This window comes from Myodes glareolus, chromosome 8 (genome assembly GCF_982192425.1).
Source record: "Myodes glareolus chromosome 8, mMyoGla1.1, whole genome shotgun sequence".
Taxonomy (NCBI): Eukaryota; Metazoa; Chordata; class Mammalia; order Rodentia; family Cricetidae; genus Myodes; species Myodes glareolus.
Genome location: NC_142033.1, coordinates 65616726 through 65634741, shown reverse-complemented (window position 1 = coordinate 65634741; position 18016 = coordinate 65616726). Strand labels below are relative to the sequence as shown.

The 18016-nt window shown below is 35.9% G+C and overlaps 1 long non-coding RNA gene across 1 annotated transcript in view; it reads right to left on the bottom strand.

The window, feature by feature from the left end:
• LOC125387376 (uncharacterized) overlaps window positions 1-17032 on the bottom strand; it is a 30687-nt gene extending 13655 nt beyond the window's left edge. The window contains exons 1-2 of the long non-coding RNA XR_015738502.1: window positions 16823-17032; window positions 1823-1959 (exon numbers count right to left, since the gene is read on the bottom strand). This is a non-coding gene — a long non-coding RNA (uncharacterized LOC125387376). The remainder of the gene's footprint in view (window positions 1-1822; window positions 1960-16822) is intronic.
• Window positions 17033-18016: the final 984 nt, after the last annotated feature.

Sequence of the window (18016 nt, the reverse complement as noted above, 5' to 3'; positions counted from 1 at the left end):
TCATTTTTTAACACTATTAATGTATACTTATAGTACTATCTATTTCCTCATCATATCCTTTAGACTTTGAAAAATTTCAGTTCTATATGTTTGAAATTTTATTACCTGTTCATTCTATTCATGTATCACCATTCTTTCTTTTGAATATATCATTATTTTTCTTTTTCTTGTTTTTTTTTTGAGACAGGGTTTCTCTTGACTCTTGCATTACCTATACTATTCCATGTATCATCATTTTCCTTTTTAAAGATATCTTTATTAATACCTTGAAAATTCCATACATTTTTTTCTTGACCCCTTGGCTGTATTCATCTTTCTCTGTATTTTGTCAAAGGCTTTTTTGGCATCTAATGAGATAATCATGTGGACCTTTTTTTTTAAATTTGTTTACATGGTGGATTACATTGACAGATTTTTATATGCTGAATGATCCCTGCATCATTGAGATGAAGCCTATTTGGTCATGATGTGTTCTTGAATTCAGTGTGCCAGTATTTTATTGAGTATTTTTGCATCAATGTTCATGAGTGAGATTTGTCTGTAATTCTCTTTCTTAATAATGTCTTTGTGTAGTTTGGGTATCAGGGTATTTGTAGTCTCATAAAAAGAGTTTGGAAACATTCCTTCTGTTTCTATAGTGTTGAACAATTTGAAGAGTATTGGTATTAGTTATTCTTTGAAAATCTTGTAGAATTCTGTGCTGAAACCATTTGGTTCTGAGAATTTTTTGGTTGGGAAACTTTTGATGACTGTTTTCATTTTGTTAGCAGTTATAGGTCAAGTTAATTTCATTATTAGGTCATGATTTAACTTTAGTGGGCAATATTTATCCAGAAAATTGTCCATTTCCTTTAAGTTTTCCAGTTTTGTGAGGTACAGGTTTTTGAAGAATGATCTGATAGTTCTCTGGATTACGTTCATGTCTGTTGTTATGCCCCCTTTTCCTTTCTTATTTTGTTAAACAGATATTCACTCTCTGTCTTTTGGTGAGTTTGAATAAAGGTTTGTCTATATTTTTTATTTTCTCAAACAACTAACTCTTTGTCTCATTGATTCTTTGTATTATTTTCTTTGCTTCTATTTTGTTGATTTCAGCTTTCAATGTAATTATTTCCTGCCTTTTAGTCTTCCTGGGTGGGTTTGCTTCTTTTTCTTCTAGAGTTTTCAGGTTTTCTGTTAACTAATTCGTGTGAGATTTTTTTTTCAGGTTGTTTATGTAGGTATTTACTGCTATGAACTTTCGTTCATAGCATGAACTGGCTTGGACCTGGTCCCATGGAGAACACCGGTTTTGGCCTGGTTCTATGGATGTCCCTGGCTTGAGTCTGCTTTTGTGCATAATTCTGGCTCAATGGAGGCCACTAACCTGGGCCCAGTCCCACATCTCTGGACTGGCCTGTTTCTGCAGAGACTACTGAATTGGGCCCAGTCCCTTGGATGCTATTTCTTCATCCCTGCTCCCTTGAAGGTCACAAGGGGGCCTGCTCTTGTAGAGGTCCAAAATGTTAGGGTTTCTGCTCTAGTTTTTTTATACCTTCAGATAAGCAATTTGTGAAATTAAACTGGTTCTCCACTGTAGAAAATATGTTTTATCTTTCGAGGTGTTTCAAATTATTGTTTCTTTATTCATTTGAATGTTGATTTGCCATGTGAAGGGACTGTTTTCTTTAGGATGCCCTGAGCTCCTTCAATCTTTAAATTTATATTTCCATAAGATTTAAAGATTGCTTACTTTTTGTCTGATTTTAGAAATTTTTTCAGTGCCCATCATACTCCTGGAATTCTAATAATATGAATTTACAAGGGTGTGACTCTAACCTACCTGTAGGACAAAGACTCAAAGTTAGGAACAGAAGAAGTAAATACACCATAGTGTTTGCTCTCCTTCGTTATGATGACCTTCCATCCTATCGATCCTGGGATAGTTTTCAGAGTTTACATGTAGGCATGCTCAGAGTCCTACAGAGAAAAAAAAATGAAATAATTTGGAGATGTCAACTGTGGAGAGCTTTTCATTGTTCTGAGCTAAATTCATAATTTCTAACGTGACTGTCAAAAGCTATTTTAAAATACATTATATTTTAAGATAATTAAAATATAATATATTTTAAAATAATTTAAATATATAAATAATACATTTTAAAATATATAATTATGTATATGGCACCCGAATTTAATCTCTCGAGACTCATGTGGTAGGAGGACAGAACTGACTCTCAAATTAGTCTCCTCACCTCATACATGTTCTCTGGAATATACTATTGCACACAGACACCAAAAATATTGACACTTTAAAGTTTATCTTGGATATTTTGCTGTCCTCTTTTCCACCCCCTGTTTTTTCCAATTATCACACTAAAAGTGCGCTAAGAAACCTACACTCAAGCATGCCTATCCTGTCTCAAGTCTTTTTTCATTCATTTGTCCCTGTTGTTATCCCTTGTCATGACTCCCACCTCAATTCCAACACCCTCTTCAGACAGATTCTACCACCACTTGGAAGGAACTGCTTTAGTTTCCTCCTCTACAGGCCCAATCTATACACTATTCTGTTAACTGGCATCATATAGTAACTGTAGACATGTAGCATGCTTTTCACTAACCATTCCCTCTCTCTGCAATGTGACACTGCAGTTAACTTGTGTTGATTATCTTAGCTAGGATCTGTGTGAGACTTGTGCTGAGCACAGAGCCTGACCTGTCGTGAGGGTTCACTAAGAGTAGGGAATGAGGCAGTTATACTTATTAGAAGTTTTCTCATCTCCCGTGAGTTAAAGAGGAGATGCTATCTCTCATATAAAAAATAGGCTTCTATGACTCCACTATACAAATGCTAGTTCTTTCTGGAATTGATAAGTATGCTAAAGGCCAAGATGTTCTGATTCTTGTTTTCTTACTTGAAACTAAGAGATGTGGAACTTCCTTAGGTGTCCATGTTGCCCAGGAAAGAGATATCTCACTCAAAAGTTATCAAAGATGTGACTCATCATCTGAGAGAAGAGACCATGGGTGTGACTCAGGTCCATCACTGCCTCACTGGGATTCAGAAATAGATATGAGAGTACAGACATAGAAGTATCACAACTTAAAACAAAGAAGAGAGAAGCAAGACACAAGGCCATCCTATCTGCATCATTTGCAGTGTAGAGATAGCTTTGTCTCAGACAAAAGGCATGTATTATCTTTGAAGGAAACAGAAATATTTATTTCAAATGCAAGACATTTTACTACTGTGTTCTAGAGGCCATAACCACCAAAACTATAAGAAAGTATACTGACAATATCTATGATGTTCTGTCTATGTCATTTTGACACAACAGTACCAGAAAAATAAATAAATTGAAGTGTTTCTTCAATAAAAATTATCTCTATGTCTGATCCTTGGCATTGTGAATGTCCATTTGTATAAAAGCAGGTTATTCACAGATCTGAAGTGAAAGAAAGTCTATTGGTGGATACTGAGTCTTTGCAAGAGACAGGAAAAAAAGCTCCCTAATTCACAGAGGTACAAAAGACAAATGAAACCAAAGGCAGAAGTTGGACTTATGCTGACATAAGTATCTATGCCAGACACAGCCCTATGTAGGATGAAGCAAGCACTATTTTCTCAAGAATAGTGGCCTTACTTGCTCTTGATTTTGATCTCCTCATCTGCACAACTACAAGACAACAGATACCTCTTGTTTCAATCCATCCCAGACTGTAGTAATTCGTCAGGCCATGCCTAGGAAACTGAGACACCCTTTCTGAGCTTGTACAACCATCTGTACAAATCTGAGTTTCAAATTCTTTTGACTAGATAAAAAGAAGAGCACACTGTCACGCCACACAGCACATCATCAAGCTTAACTGTTAAAATATGAGTCGAGGTAGTGATCCCTTAACTTTGGGTGGGAGAAACAGCTTGACTGATGTATGACATCATTTCTGGAATTCGCCACATTTCCATATCCATAGATTCTTTTCTGTGTCATGCATGGTACTGAACCATAATCAGAAGTTAAAAAGGTATTTCTTCACATGGCTACCACTCTGATAGTGAGCAAAGATTTCATAACAACATTCTGATAAACATAGAGTTAACAGTGATGAGCAATATTATGAAGTGAAGACATTCCACTAAAGGACCGTTTACAACATATGATTGTGGCTGATAAATTTGAATCTCTGAAGGTTTCTATTTTCTGTACAAAATTAGCTATAGAATAGAAGCAAGCTTCATCTAATAATCAAAATTGAGATTATATTAAGGCAATGCTGCAGGCACCAGTTAGGAACCATTTAGTTTTTATTTCATTTTAGACCAGAAAAGCACAAATCAAAGAGCCCACCCTTAAATATGGAGGCTTTTTCTAACTGGGAGTGTTGGACCTGTGCCTGAGTGAAGTTTAATGATATTTAAGTGGACAGTGCTTCGGGGTGAAAATCTGATGTAAAGGATACCAGAAACACATGCTGTCAGAACTCTAAAATGCCCTTGGGATATCTCCAGGATAGGATAACCCTGCTGTTTTCACATCTGTCTTCCTCAGGGCTTCTATAGTGATCTTTATAAAGTAGCAATGCCACTAGCTTTCAGCAGTGATTAAAACTTCTGGCTGCTGTCCACCTGCCATCTCCAAGACTCTGGCTACTTCCTTCACCTTTTACAAAGGGCCCTTCTGAAATTCTTTTTCTGACTATATCACTTACTTCCCCCATTCTTTATCTTATCATCTTCAGAAAAGTTAAAGGTCTATAATTACCCTCTTCTAAGTCTCCCAGCTTGTTCCATTGATTACTTTTTGTTTCAGGCTCCATTATTTGCCTCATTTTTTCCTGAATTTTGTGTGTTGTCACCACACTTCATGGTTCCCTGTGTTGTATCCATGGTCACTGTACAATGGCTAGTTTTACAAATATGAAGGATGTTTTCCCAACTCAGAATACAACATCCTGATCAGTCACATCTGAATTGCTTCCAGTGTGTAGATGGGGGCGGTGATTAAGAGTCCAGAAAGACTTATATTCAGCTAATAGCCCTGGATAACTCATAAGACTTATGACATCAAGTTATTTTATATCATCCATATGGTATACAACTTTCTCATGTCAAGGACCTTGGAACAATCCTGTGATGCATTATCTTTGTTTAAGACGCAGTATCATATCAGAGTTTCCCAGAGTGCTCAGAATAAGCTTGCCAATGTATGAAATTGAGCATATTTCTTACAAAACACCATGGTCTTAGATTTTTTTCACCTTATTGTACTCCATATTTTTAGTTTTCAAGTGTAACTTTGAATTAATATTAGTGCATACTTCTCAGGTTTTGTTGAGAGTTTTACACACACACACACACATACACACACACACACACACACACACAGAGAGAGAGAGAGAGAGAGAGAGAGAGAGAGAGAGAGAGAGAGAGAGATCTGTTAATCCATAAACATTTAGGTGTTTAGAGTAAATTTTACGACTGTGTTTATTGTTTGTAGCGTAATTTATAATTGAAAATAAATTCTTAAATTTCTCAGTCTTAAAGAGGGAATAAGTAAAGGCTAGACTCAGGAGTGCAACTTCAAGCAAAACATTTGGTTTGAAGTAATGAGACTGACATGGATGAGGAATTTTCAAATAGTTCCCTCCTCTGTCAGATGTACTCACCTGATATGACATTATAAGGAGCAAATACATTTTGCCCCACTGTTACTTACCTAGAGCGTAATTAGCAATCATTATGTGGAAGCACAAGATAGTTCTCTGGCTTGCTTTGGACCTAGACAGCTGTCCAGATTCTCTTTTTCATAGCCATCAAGAACAACAATGGTTGTAGTAGGGAATCTATATTCTCAGCTAAAAAAGGCCCTGGCAAAAATAAAGAGGACCTTATTCTTGTACTCTCCGATGAATCTGCCATCTTCATATAAAGCCTCTGGTTGTTTTCTTCCTGGGAAGAAGCAGACTGTCTTTTATGCCTTTCCTCAGGGCAACATTCCTTGACATGGATAACCAGCTTCCTTACATAGTCCCTCAGCAGTGACACAGTAAGGCAGCCTAGTAAAGATTTTATCTATTTCCAAGAAACTTTATTATGCCTTGCTGGACTACCTTATGAGTCTGAGGTGTCTCTTGTCCTTTGATGCTGTTTTAGTAAATTCACTTCATATTTGTTGCTTATGAACAAATTTTGTCTTAGTGAAATCAGATAGTAGTGACTATGTTTTATAGTAGTGTTTAGAGTCAAATTTGTGCATACTATGTCCTTTGTGCATATCTATCTTCCTGCCTCCAGTACTCCCCCATATAGAAAAGACTTGTAAGGACAAACTTGTTATTTTCCAAATCATGTCCTTTTGATCTTTTCTGCATTTCTTCAAACTAGGCAACGCATGAAACTGTAAATTTATTATACAAGTGAGAAAACTGTAGCTCATAATGTCACATCAGCTTCCAGAAGGTTAATGATTATGATTACGTGAAACCGGAATAAAAATGCAGCTGTCCTGGACCCATAGAATAAATACCTCTTACATATCAGCCTGCTGCAAATAAACCCATTCCTGGATATTGCAAAACTTAGAATGCAGTTAAATGCTTTCTGTTCTTATATTCATGACGTGTCAGAATACAAGTTTGAATCCAATGGCAAGTTTGATGGGATTTTGATGGGAATTGCATTGAATCTGTAGATTGCTTTTGGTAGAATTGCCATTTTTATTATGTTGATTCTCCCAATCCAAGAGCAGGGGAGGTCTTTCCATTTTCTGGTATCCTCCTCAATTTCTCTTTTCAAAGGCTTAAAGTTCTTGTCAAATAGGTCTTTCACATCCTTGGTTAGAGTAACCCCAAGATATTTTATGGTGTTTGTGGCTATCGTGAAAGGTGATGTTTCTCTGATTTCCCTCTCCGTTTCTTTATCCTTTGTGTATAGGAGTGCCACTGATTTTTTGGAGTTGATCTTGTATCCTGCCACGTTACTAAAGGTGTTTATCAGCTGTAGGAGTTCTTTGGTAGAGTTTTTGGGGTCGCTTATGTACACTATCATATCATCTGCAAATAACGAAAGTTTCACTTCATCCTTTCCAATTCGAATCCCCTTGATCCCCTTATGTTGTCTTATTGCTATTGCTAGAACTTCAAGCACTATATTGAAGAGGTATGGAGAGAGTGGACAGCCTTGTCGCGTTCCTGATTTTAGTGGAAAGGCTTTGAGTTTCTCTCCATTCAATTTGATGTTAGCTGTCGGCTTGCTGTATATTGCTTTTATTATATTTAGGTATGATCCTTGTATCCCCAGTCTCTCCAACACCTTTATCATAAAAGGGTGTTGAATTTTGTCAAACGCTTTTTCAGCATCCAATGAAATGATCATATGATTTTTTTCTTTCAGTTTATTTATATGATGGATTACATTGATAGATTTGCGTATGTTGAACCAGCCCTGCATCTCTGGGATGAAGCCTACTTGATCATAATGGATGATTTTTCTAATGTGTTCTTGGATTCGGTTTGCCAGTATTTTATTGAGAATTTTCGCATCGATGTTCATGAGTGAGATTGGCCTGTAATTCTCTTTCTTGGTTGTGTCTTTGTGTGGTTTTGGTATTAGGGTGACTGTAGCTTCATAAAAGGAGTTTGGCAGTGACTTTTCTTTTTCTATATTGTGGAATACATTAAGGAGTATAGGTATTAGCTCTTCCTGGAAGTTCTGGTAGAATTCTGCATTGAAACCATCTGGTCCTGGGCTTTTTTTGGTAGGGAGATTTTTGATAACAGCTTCTAGTTCTTCACAACTAACAGGTCTATTTAGATTGTTCACCTGGTCTTGGTTCAACTTTGGTATATGGTACTTATCTAAAAAAATGTCCATTTCCTTTACATTTTCCAACTTTGTGGCATATAAACTTTCGTAGTAAGATCTAATGATTCTCTGTATTTCCTCTGTGTCTGTGGTTATGTCCCCCTTTTCATTTCTGATCCTATTAATTTGCAAGTTCTCTCTCTGCCGTTTGATTAGTTTGGATAGGGGTTTGTCAATCTTGTTAATTTTCTCCAAGAACCAGCTTTTTGCTTCATTGATTCTTTGAATTGTGGAGTTAGGGTAACATGAAGGGAACAGGAGGAGGGAAGGAAGTGGAAACTGGTATTGGTATGTAAAATAAAAAAGATTGTTTTAATAAAAAAGCAAGGCAAACAAACCAAAGATATGAATATAGCTGAAACTATTTAAGAACAGCAATAAGACTGAAACCATCACACTCAATCTTTGTGTTACATTACAAATATCCTGATTAATATGTTGTTAGGTCACCATTCCCTCAGGTCCCATTCAGGATCCTTGAGGTAGACATATAGTTAATTTTATTTTTATCAATTTCTTTATAATCTGTTATTCTGATGGTTCTATAGTTGCATTATGAGAAAAGAATACATTGTCTTAAAAACAAATATCTATACAACATACATACACACACACACACACATATATATATATATATGTATACAGAGAGAGAGAGGGAGAGAGAGAGAGAGAGAGAGAGAGAGAGAGAGAGAGAGAGAGAGAGAGAATTGGGTTGAGATGTAAGTCAAACACTGAAAATTACCTGCAAAATAAATTTTGAAAAACTCTGTGTGTGTGTGTGTGTGTGTGTGTGTGTGTGTGTGTGCGTGTGTCAGACAAAGGGTACAAGACAGAGAGCAAGATAGAGAATATGACAGGAAGGCAGAGATATACAGGCCCAAAGAGAAAGGGAGAAGTTAAAGTGAGAGCAATGAATACTAAAGATGTTCAGACTCAATAGGTCTGTAAATGTTGAGGAGTTGAGCATAATACATTCTGGTAAAGTGAGAAATTGACATTCCAGGAAAAGTCTTAACCAGAGAATGATTCACAAACTAAGTTCTGCTTTAGTATAGTTCTCAACAGTGTGAAGAAATATGCTTTTGTATCCCCCTTCTTCTCATATGATCCAGTCTTTGGTATTAGTTTGCCCTCAGAATGAGTTTCTGGCATTTGAGAAAGACTGTGCAAAAGGGCTTGAAAGATGGGGAGAATGTTCCAATACAGTCAAAAAATTGTTCTTTGGTCTGTTTCTTTCAAAATTTCAAGAAGAACAGAAAAGGTAAATGTGGAATCCCCCGAGGAATCCCCTTATGTATCTGTGTCAGTTGTTTGAATTCTGCATCCTGCATCTCTGAACTTCATCACCGGAAGCAAGTCTTTATGGAATTCTTTAGATCTTGATGTATATTTGTATTCTGTAAGTCACACAGTGTTATGTACATTAAACAAAACAAGGCTTCATAATCTGGATTCTGAGACTATTCGTGTTGAATTGTCTCTTCTGTCTGATTTTAAAAAGAAAAGGAAATTTTTTCTTCCTTTGCTTTGACTGTTTTGCAACTAATCTACATTATTTATATTTTGATATTATCAATAATACAGAAATACTAATATTAATGACAGTATTAGTCAACATTAATATTTATAGATTTGAATATGAGTACAAGCTGAAAGCAATTCATAAAAGAATACTTTCTTTATGGTTAATTTCAATCTGTTGGTAAATTTATAGGCAAATTTTCTCACACAAAATTCTTAGGTCGCATCAATACTTCCCATGCTCTTGTTGAATGCACTCATTTTATTTTTTTTTCAATTGGAGGAAAAAGGAACTTTAATTTATAGCAGAGAGAGGCTGTTTCCAGAAGAGACATAATTTCAGAAAGAAGAAACACAGTGTATATAAAAAGCTATTTACCACATTAATCATTTTTATTAAGAATCTTCCACTAAAATGAACAGCATGTTATGTAAGAAAAGGCTAAATGTCTAAATCTTGTTTTAATGGTGATAAAACATATTATTCATATTAACAACCCTTAGGTTATTTTTTATGTGAATATAATGGTTTTGCTGATCTGCTTTCAGGGTGCAATAATCCATATTTTCTACTCAGCAAGGAATCTTATTCATTTAAATTTACTGCATACATTTAGAAATATGGATCACCGATGAATATAGCCTACATTGCCAGGTAGAATATTGTAACATGAACCTAAATTAGAAGGGAGGCAAATAGAAAGGCGTCTGTGCTGACTGTCTCTATCTGTTGTGGTGGGAGCAGCAGGCAGAGTCTCACTCAAATTTGCAACCCCAAATGCTGGCTTCAATTTCCCCCTTGAGTGAGTGTGACACAGTGACCGGGGAGCACATCCTTGTCCCTGGCTTTCCTAGTTCTCTCATCTAAATACAGAATTATTATATCCTTTAAGCTCAGCTCTATTAGCTACTGTGTGTGGAGGTTAAATACTTTGAGGACATAAATATTTGAACAACTTATTTTATTCATGCAACTTATTTCAATATTCACACTGTCTTTGTTACCGCTTGGTAAGTGCTCACTGCCTTGGAGACTCTGGCTACCGTAGTGAAACAAGCAGTATACATAGAGTGACTATGATCCAGCATGAAGAACCCAGTGGGTTAGACAAAGAAGTAACCCAGATTATTGGTGCATAGTATCCAAAGTGCCAGTAGGCTAAGCATGCATGACAAAAGTAAGGAAAAGAAATGCTTTGTCACCAACAAACTAATGGGCAAGCCTGTGGTAGTCAGTCAAACACAAACTCTTTGTAAGATTGTGAAAAGTACTTTTGGTTGTTCAAAACATCCTGGGAAAATGTCATATGAAATTGACCCAGGAGAACACTAAAGTCAGTGTCTTTGGACAAATACTGATTAAGTTCACTGAAGCAGAAAAGGAAGTCATAGCTCATCATGAATGGCTATATGAGATCTAAGAAGAAATGAAGCCAAATAGAAGATCTGGAAATCCATGTAGATACATTCAGTTTGTATAGCTCCCTATGGTGTGTGGATAGCCACTCTCATTTTAAAGGTTTAAATTGGAATGTAGGAGAGATATTTCCATTACCATTACTTAAATGATGGTTTTAAGTATTGCTGAAATGAAATATTTTTAGAAAACATATAATCAACCATTTCTATGCATATAATTGACTTCATTCTTAAAACTGTATTTTTAAATATTCTGCCTTTCAACAGGTATAGCTCAGATATCTAAAATATTAAATACAAGCAACTGCTTCTTACTAAGAGTATTGCATTTATTTAATTCTATTGAAAATTAAAGAAAACGCAGATCTCAGAAAAGAACAATGGACACTTCCTGCCTGTAGACATGTTTTACAAAAAACTGTAGAGGGAACTCTTCAAGATGAAATAAAGGACACTAAAAATATGAAATGAAGAAGACAGACAGTGAGGGTAAGTTTATATTCAGTTTTGCTATACTGTTGCAGTTTTGTTATATTTATTTTGAAAAGAAAAAGGGAGAAATTGATATCATAGGATAAGGGTCGATTATTGTTATGATGGTTCATTAATCACTTTTAACTGCAGGCATGAAAATTAAAATTTGAATGTTGCCTAAATAATTATATGATTATATATTTTTTCTTTAATGTTTTTATGATTGATTGCTCCTCATTGTAGTTAAAGAGTATATGCTGTGTCATGAATAAAAAATGTAAAAAGAGAAAACTTCAAGTGCAAAGATTTTAAATGTGGATAACATTGTTCTCAAATAATTATGGATGAACTACTTAGGCTTTAATGTGACCAAACAGCAATCAGAGACTCAAATGAGATCATTTAAGTCACATAAAGATATAAAATTATAATAGATTTTACGCAACAAATGAAATTTAGTGTTACAAAGTCATGAAAAAGCTGCTTGTCCGTGGTTTTGCATGCCTTTAATCCCAGCACTTAGGGAGGTGGAGACAAGAATTGATATGGCTAGATAGAGAGAAGAACATAAGACGGGAAGAGACATGAGCTCAGCCCATTCAGTTCAAGGACTTGTGGAGACAGGATCTTTCTCACTTTGGTATGAGGATTTGAAGAAGGTAAAAAGTCTTTCTAGTGATTAGGTCCTTTATTTCTCTGATCTTACAGCATTTAACCCAATATCTGTCTCCAGATTTTTATTATTTTATTATAGACCAATTTTAAATCATATAACATCTAGCTTCCAACTTTTGGGGTTAGAAACTTTATCAATTTTCTGCAGTGAATCATGACCATGCCCCACAGCAACCTTGTAAGTTTCCAAAAGGATGTTGGGGCACCACAGCAATGATTTGAGAAGGACTCTAATAACAATAACACTAAACTGAAAAACACCACCTAAAAATTGCTTTTGGACTACAAACTGCTCACGTCACTCAGAGACTACTCTAGCCAGGACTTGAGATAAGCCACATACTTTCCCATTGTGCAGAAACTGGACAACAGATAATGAAGCTACTTCTCCCAGGACTTGACAATTAATCCAAAATTTTCTTTTCTTGTTCCCCTACACATGCCATTGCTTCCAAATAGCAAAAAGTATATTTAAGAACATGATGTAAATATTCCCATGAGTTGGGCTTGGTAGTTTATGGTTGTTCAATGGGTTATGTATATTTGTCATCATTTATGGTGGTTGGTTACAAGTTGCTTTGGTAATAGTCAGGAAAAAAATTGAACAAAGGAATTAGATTCAGAATTTTTTTGATAAGTAAAATGGGGGGTGTAGATATAAACATAGATTATTGAATCTACTTTTAAACCCCCAAAACAACTAATAGTCTTAAATATTTACATAGACATGGATTCTTGTATATTGATATAAACTTAACATTATATTTAGAAAATACTGTACATATGTTTCTAATATGTTTCTAGTTTGTTCAAGGTATTGTACTTTTTCAGTTCATTTAAAAATGCAGTGCAAATTCCTAGTCCTTGAAAGTTATTTTTAACAACTATGTAGGGTGATAAGAGAAGGCAGATTAGTAATTAGCCACCTGTTTCAATTGAACTTATAGCCATATTAGGTATGTTTCCAAGTTCAAACAGAGATATATTTTAGATGAGTCATCTTCAAAATCTTCAGAGATCTACAGAATAGCATATTTAAGAAGTTTTAATTACATAGATTATTTTATATGACAGTGAGACATTTCTGTTGCTGACAGAACCAATCTCCTTCAGACAAGATGATAGGCATCAAAGAAATTTGGGATTTTCCTCTGTATGCTGTGAATACCATTGGTTAATAAAGAAACTGGCTTGACCTGAGAGGGTAGAACAGAGCTAGGAGGGGGAAACTAACTGGAATGCTGGGAGAAGGAAGGTGGAGTAGAGGAGAAGCCATGGAGTTACTGTCAGAGACATGCGGAAACCTTAATGGTAGGCCATGATTCTTGTGTTAAAATATAAAATAATGGAGATGGGTTAATTCTAGATGTAAGAGTTAGCTAACAATATGCTTAAGTAATTGGCAAAGCAGTGATTTAATTAATATAGTTTTATGTGGTTATTTCCAGAATCTTGGCAGCTGGGAAATGACCAAACAGAGGGTAGCTGGGAACATATTAATGACCTCCTAACTAAGGTCTATGGAGTTTTCTTTGTGGCAAAAGTAAGCCACTGGAGACAAAAAGTACTCTTGCCTTGACTGCTGACAGTATGCCTTTCAAACAGGACAAGCAGGACACAAAAGAAAGTTACTGCCAAACTTTGCCAAGACAATGTAAGGATAACCCTTCAGGATTTCCTGCTTTATGGAAAAGGATGTCAGGTATGCTAGGCTGGTAGACTGAAGACAGATATCCCAACACTATAGAGAAACTTATGTGAGTGTGCAAGCAGTCAGCTGTTTTTGTTATTTCTCGCATCTTTTTAATTTAGAAATTGCTTAGTTAAATTTTCTGCTTGCTTACTCAAGTAATGTTTCCTTCTGATGTCTCTGATGGAGTTGAAGACTAGGCAGTTATAGTTTTTATTATTACCAGATTCAGAAAAGAAACTTACAAAATAAATGTAAAGTATAAAAAATTGAGAGACAAAAAAGGGATAGTTTTGGATTGATAATTCAAATTAGGATAGAAAGTGAATCAAGTACAACTCTTTGGACTCACCATGATAAAATAGATAATGGAGTGTTTTCTCTGAATTTTTCAAATGTAAATGGACTAGACATTGTAAAACCTTTTATAATTTAGACAAAAAAGGAGAAATGTGGTGATATTTTGAGTGTGATCTAACAAATAAAGCTTGACTGAAGATCAGAGTGTGGAGCTAAGCCACTAGCTAGCCATAGAGGCCAGGTAGTGGTGGCTCACATCTTTAATTCCAGCATTGGAAGGCAGGGGCAGATGGGTCTCTGTGAGTTCAAGGCCACCCTGGGCTACACAAGATTGATCTAGTCTAAGAGAGAAACAGAGCCAGGTGGTGATGGCTTACATCTTTCATTCCAGTACTTGGGAGTCATATGCCTTTAATCCCAGCACTAGGAAGGAATATAAAGGGGAGGAGACAGGGACTCACCATATTCAGTCTGAGGACATGTAGAGACAAGGTATCCCATTTGGTCTAAGAATTTCATAGAAAAAAACAGTGGCTGACTGCTCTGCTTTTATGATCTTCAGCTTTCACTCCCTAATATCTGACACTGGGCTTTTATTATTAAGACCACATAGAATTTATGCTACTGCCAGCCGTGCATTGCTCTCTATGAATAATTTTCTTAAAATTAGATAGATTAAAGTTACTGGCACAAGAGAAAGAATGGTTCAAAGAATATAAAACACAAAGCTATGCTGGTCTTTGAGGTATACCCTTATGGGTATTGAAGGGCAAAGATAGGTTAAAAATAAATGAATGGAAAAAAATTATCATGTCACAGGGAATAAAAGAAAAAGCAAGAGTTACATTCAGCCATGATAAGATGGTAGTTATGTATTGACAGCAAAATCAATTCATTATGGGGTCAAAGGAATTATTACTATACATGTTTTTAATGTAGAAGTAATAAAAAATATGTAGTAATTATCACTGAAACATGCTGGCAAATAACTCAGTATATGAAGTGTTTGCCTTGCAAGCATGAGAACCAGAATTAAGTCCAAGAGCTCACATAAAAATATTTGGCATGTAAGAATGTGCTTATAATTCCAACTGTAGAGTATAGAGACAGATGCGTCTCTAATGCTTGGTGGCCAACCACACTAACCTCTTTGGCATGCTGAAGGACATCTGATTAAATTGCAAGCTTCAAAGCATCCTGAAGAATGACATTAGAGGTTGACCTCTGGGTTTCACACACACACACACACACACACACACACACACACACACACACACACACACACCTTCACAGCATATGCATTCACAAAAACAATTATCCACAGATATATTGATGAATGTAGAAGAGTAGAAGAATGGCAAAAGAATATTACTCAGAGACAAATTCAGTCCTGAATTGCAAAACAGACTTTAACAGACAAATTAAGCAAAGTTCAAGTGGAAATATATAGAACATTCCATTCAACAGCAGCAGAATGGACATTCTCAAATATATACAGAACATCTTCCAAGCTAGAACATGTGTTAGAACACCAGACAAGCCTGCTAGCAATTTCTAGTCTACTTCTTTGTAGTTCTGCTATGGACTCTTCCTGAGACATCTCTGACTGTTCTCTCTCACACATCTAAAATAAAATATCCCCATACCTAAGCAAGCAAACCAACAAAGACAAATCTCCCCCCAAAAAACAAATAGCAGAATTAAGAAGATTCAAATTATGTGAAAAGCATTGCAAAGGTAGAAAGCAATATCTGAAAGAAAATTGGAAAAATTAAAAATAATAGAAATCAGATAATCAAGAATATCTGAATATTGAGTAAAATGAAAATAGAACATGCTAAACAAAACCAATGTGAGACAACAATGGAAATCTAAAAGGAAAGCCAGACTAGAGCTCAGTGGGAGAGTTTCTACTTAGCATTCATTAGGCCCTGGGTTTAATTCTCAGTAACACATACAAGAAAGCTAAAGCCCATCAGTCTACATACTAAAAATAACAGAGGCACTTGAGACATGCAATAGCACTTAATTGTGCACTCTGTTCCCAGCATCTATGTTGGCAGACTCACAGCTATGTATAACTCCAATTTTAGGGTATCTGACCTCCTCTTCTGCTTATTTCTATACCTTCATACGTGGGTATATGCACACCACAAACACACATACACAAGCACACACACACACACACACACACACACACACACACACTGAGAGAGAGAGAGACATGTGCACACACACTTGAAAATTAAACAACATAGATAAATCTCAAATAAATAAGATTATAGTCAATGTTATAGTCACTTACATAAAACATTAAAAAATAATTTCAATCCAAAGTGGAAAAAAAAGAGAATGTATAAACCATAGCAATATAGAGGGTGTTGGGAGGAGGGGTGGAAATGGAAACTTTTATAATTTAATAAAATTGCTTTCTAAAAAAAAATAAACAGAGACTATAATAGCAATCAAAGTAATGGCAAAACTGACCAATAAAACTAAATTTGATAAATTTTGAATTGGTACAATATTCCAAAACTTTGACTATATTAAAAGAAAAAACAAAAATATCCATATAAATGTTATAAAAGATCAGAAGAAATGAAAGCTCATTCCACAAAAAAATGCAGATTGTCATTAAAATTAGGGTTGAATGTTACCGACCATCCAACTGAACCACCTGATGAAGAGAAAACTTTCCTGGAAATACACCACTAATAAATTCTGAATGAGAACACACAGATGCACATAAAATAAGCAAAAAAAATTAATAAAAGTCTTAAAAAAGATTATTTTTAAAATATTAAATCGGAAGAAGTAGGAACTCTAAACAAGTTATTAATAACTCATGCTGTTGTAACATCATTGAAAAACCTATCTACAAAAGCAGTTCAGCTGACCTTGTCCCATTGCCACACTGATGAATATCTTGTATATCACCATAAAACCTTCATCTGGCGATGGATGGAGATAGAGACAGAGACCCACATTGGAGCACTGGACTGAGCTCCCAAGGTGCAAATGAGGAGCAGAAGGAGGGAGAACATGAAGGAAGTCAGGACCACAAGGGGTGCGTCCACCCACTGAGACACTTGGACTGATCTAATGGGAGCTCACCAAGGCCAGCTGGACTGGGAGTGATGGAGCATGTGATCAAACTGGACACTCTGAATGTGGCTGGCAATGAAGGCTGACTGAGAAGCCAAGGACAATGACACTGGGTTTTGATTCTACTGCATGGACTGACTTTGTGGTAGTCTGGTCTGTTTGGATGCTTATCTTTATAGACCTGGATGGAGCGGGGAGGACCTTGGACTTCCCACGGGGCAGGTAACTCTGACTGCTCTCAGGGAAGGTGGGGAGGGGGAGGGAAAAGGGAGGCAGGGAGTAGGTGGAAATTTTTAATAAATAAATAATTTTTTTAAAAAAAGCAGTTCAAGTGTGAATTCTTCCCAGCTTTTAAAGAATGATATCAATACTATACAAAACATTCAACATTTTAATATAAATGCATATTTTCAAACTCATTTTGCAAGATCAGCATTACCTAGGAATGAAAATCATTCAAGAATAAAAGAAGAAATACATTTTATGATAATTTTGGGTACATACAAAAATCCTAATTAAAGATACTGTCCTGAATTTAGTACCGAATTGATGGGAATGCTCATCATTATCAATTTATGCAAAAAATTGTGATATACACATAATCAGAATAAGTGATATAATAAAAGGTTGTTTTAGTGGATAGAGAGAAAGTAAAACTTTACATTTTTTAATTTTTTATTTATTTTATATACCAACCACAGTTCCCCTTTTCTCCTCTTCTTCCACTCCCCCATTTTCCCTTCAACACACCCCCATCCACTGCTCACAAAGGTTAAGGCCTCCCATGGAGAGCTAACAAAGTCTAGTACATTTCATTGAGGCAAGACCAAGCTCCCCACACTTCTGCCCCTGTATCGAGGCTGAGCAAGGCACCCCATCAAACAGAATGGCCTTCAAAGAGTGAGCTCATGCACCAGGGATTGATCCTGGTCCCACTGCTTGGGGTCCCCCAAACAGTCAAGGCTTTAAAACTGTTGCCCACATGC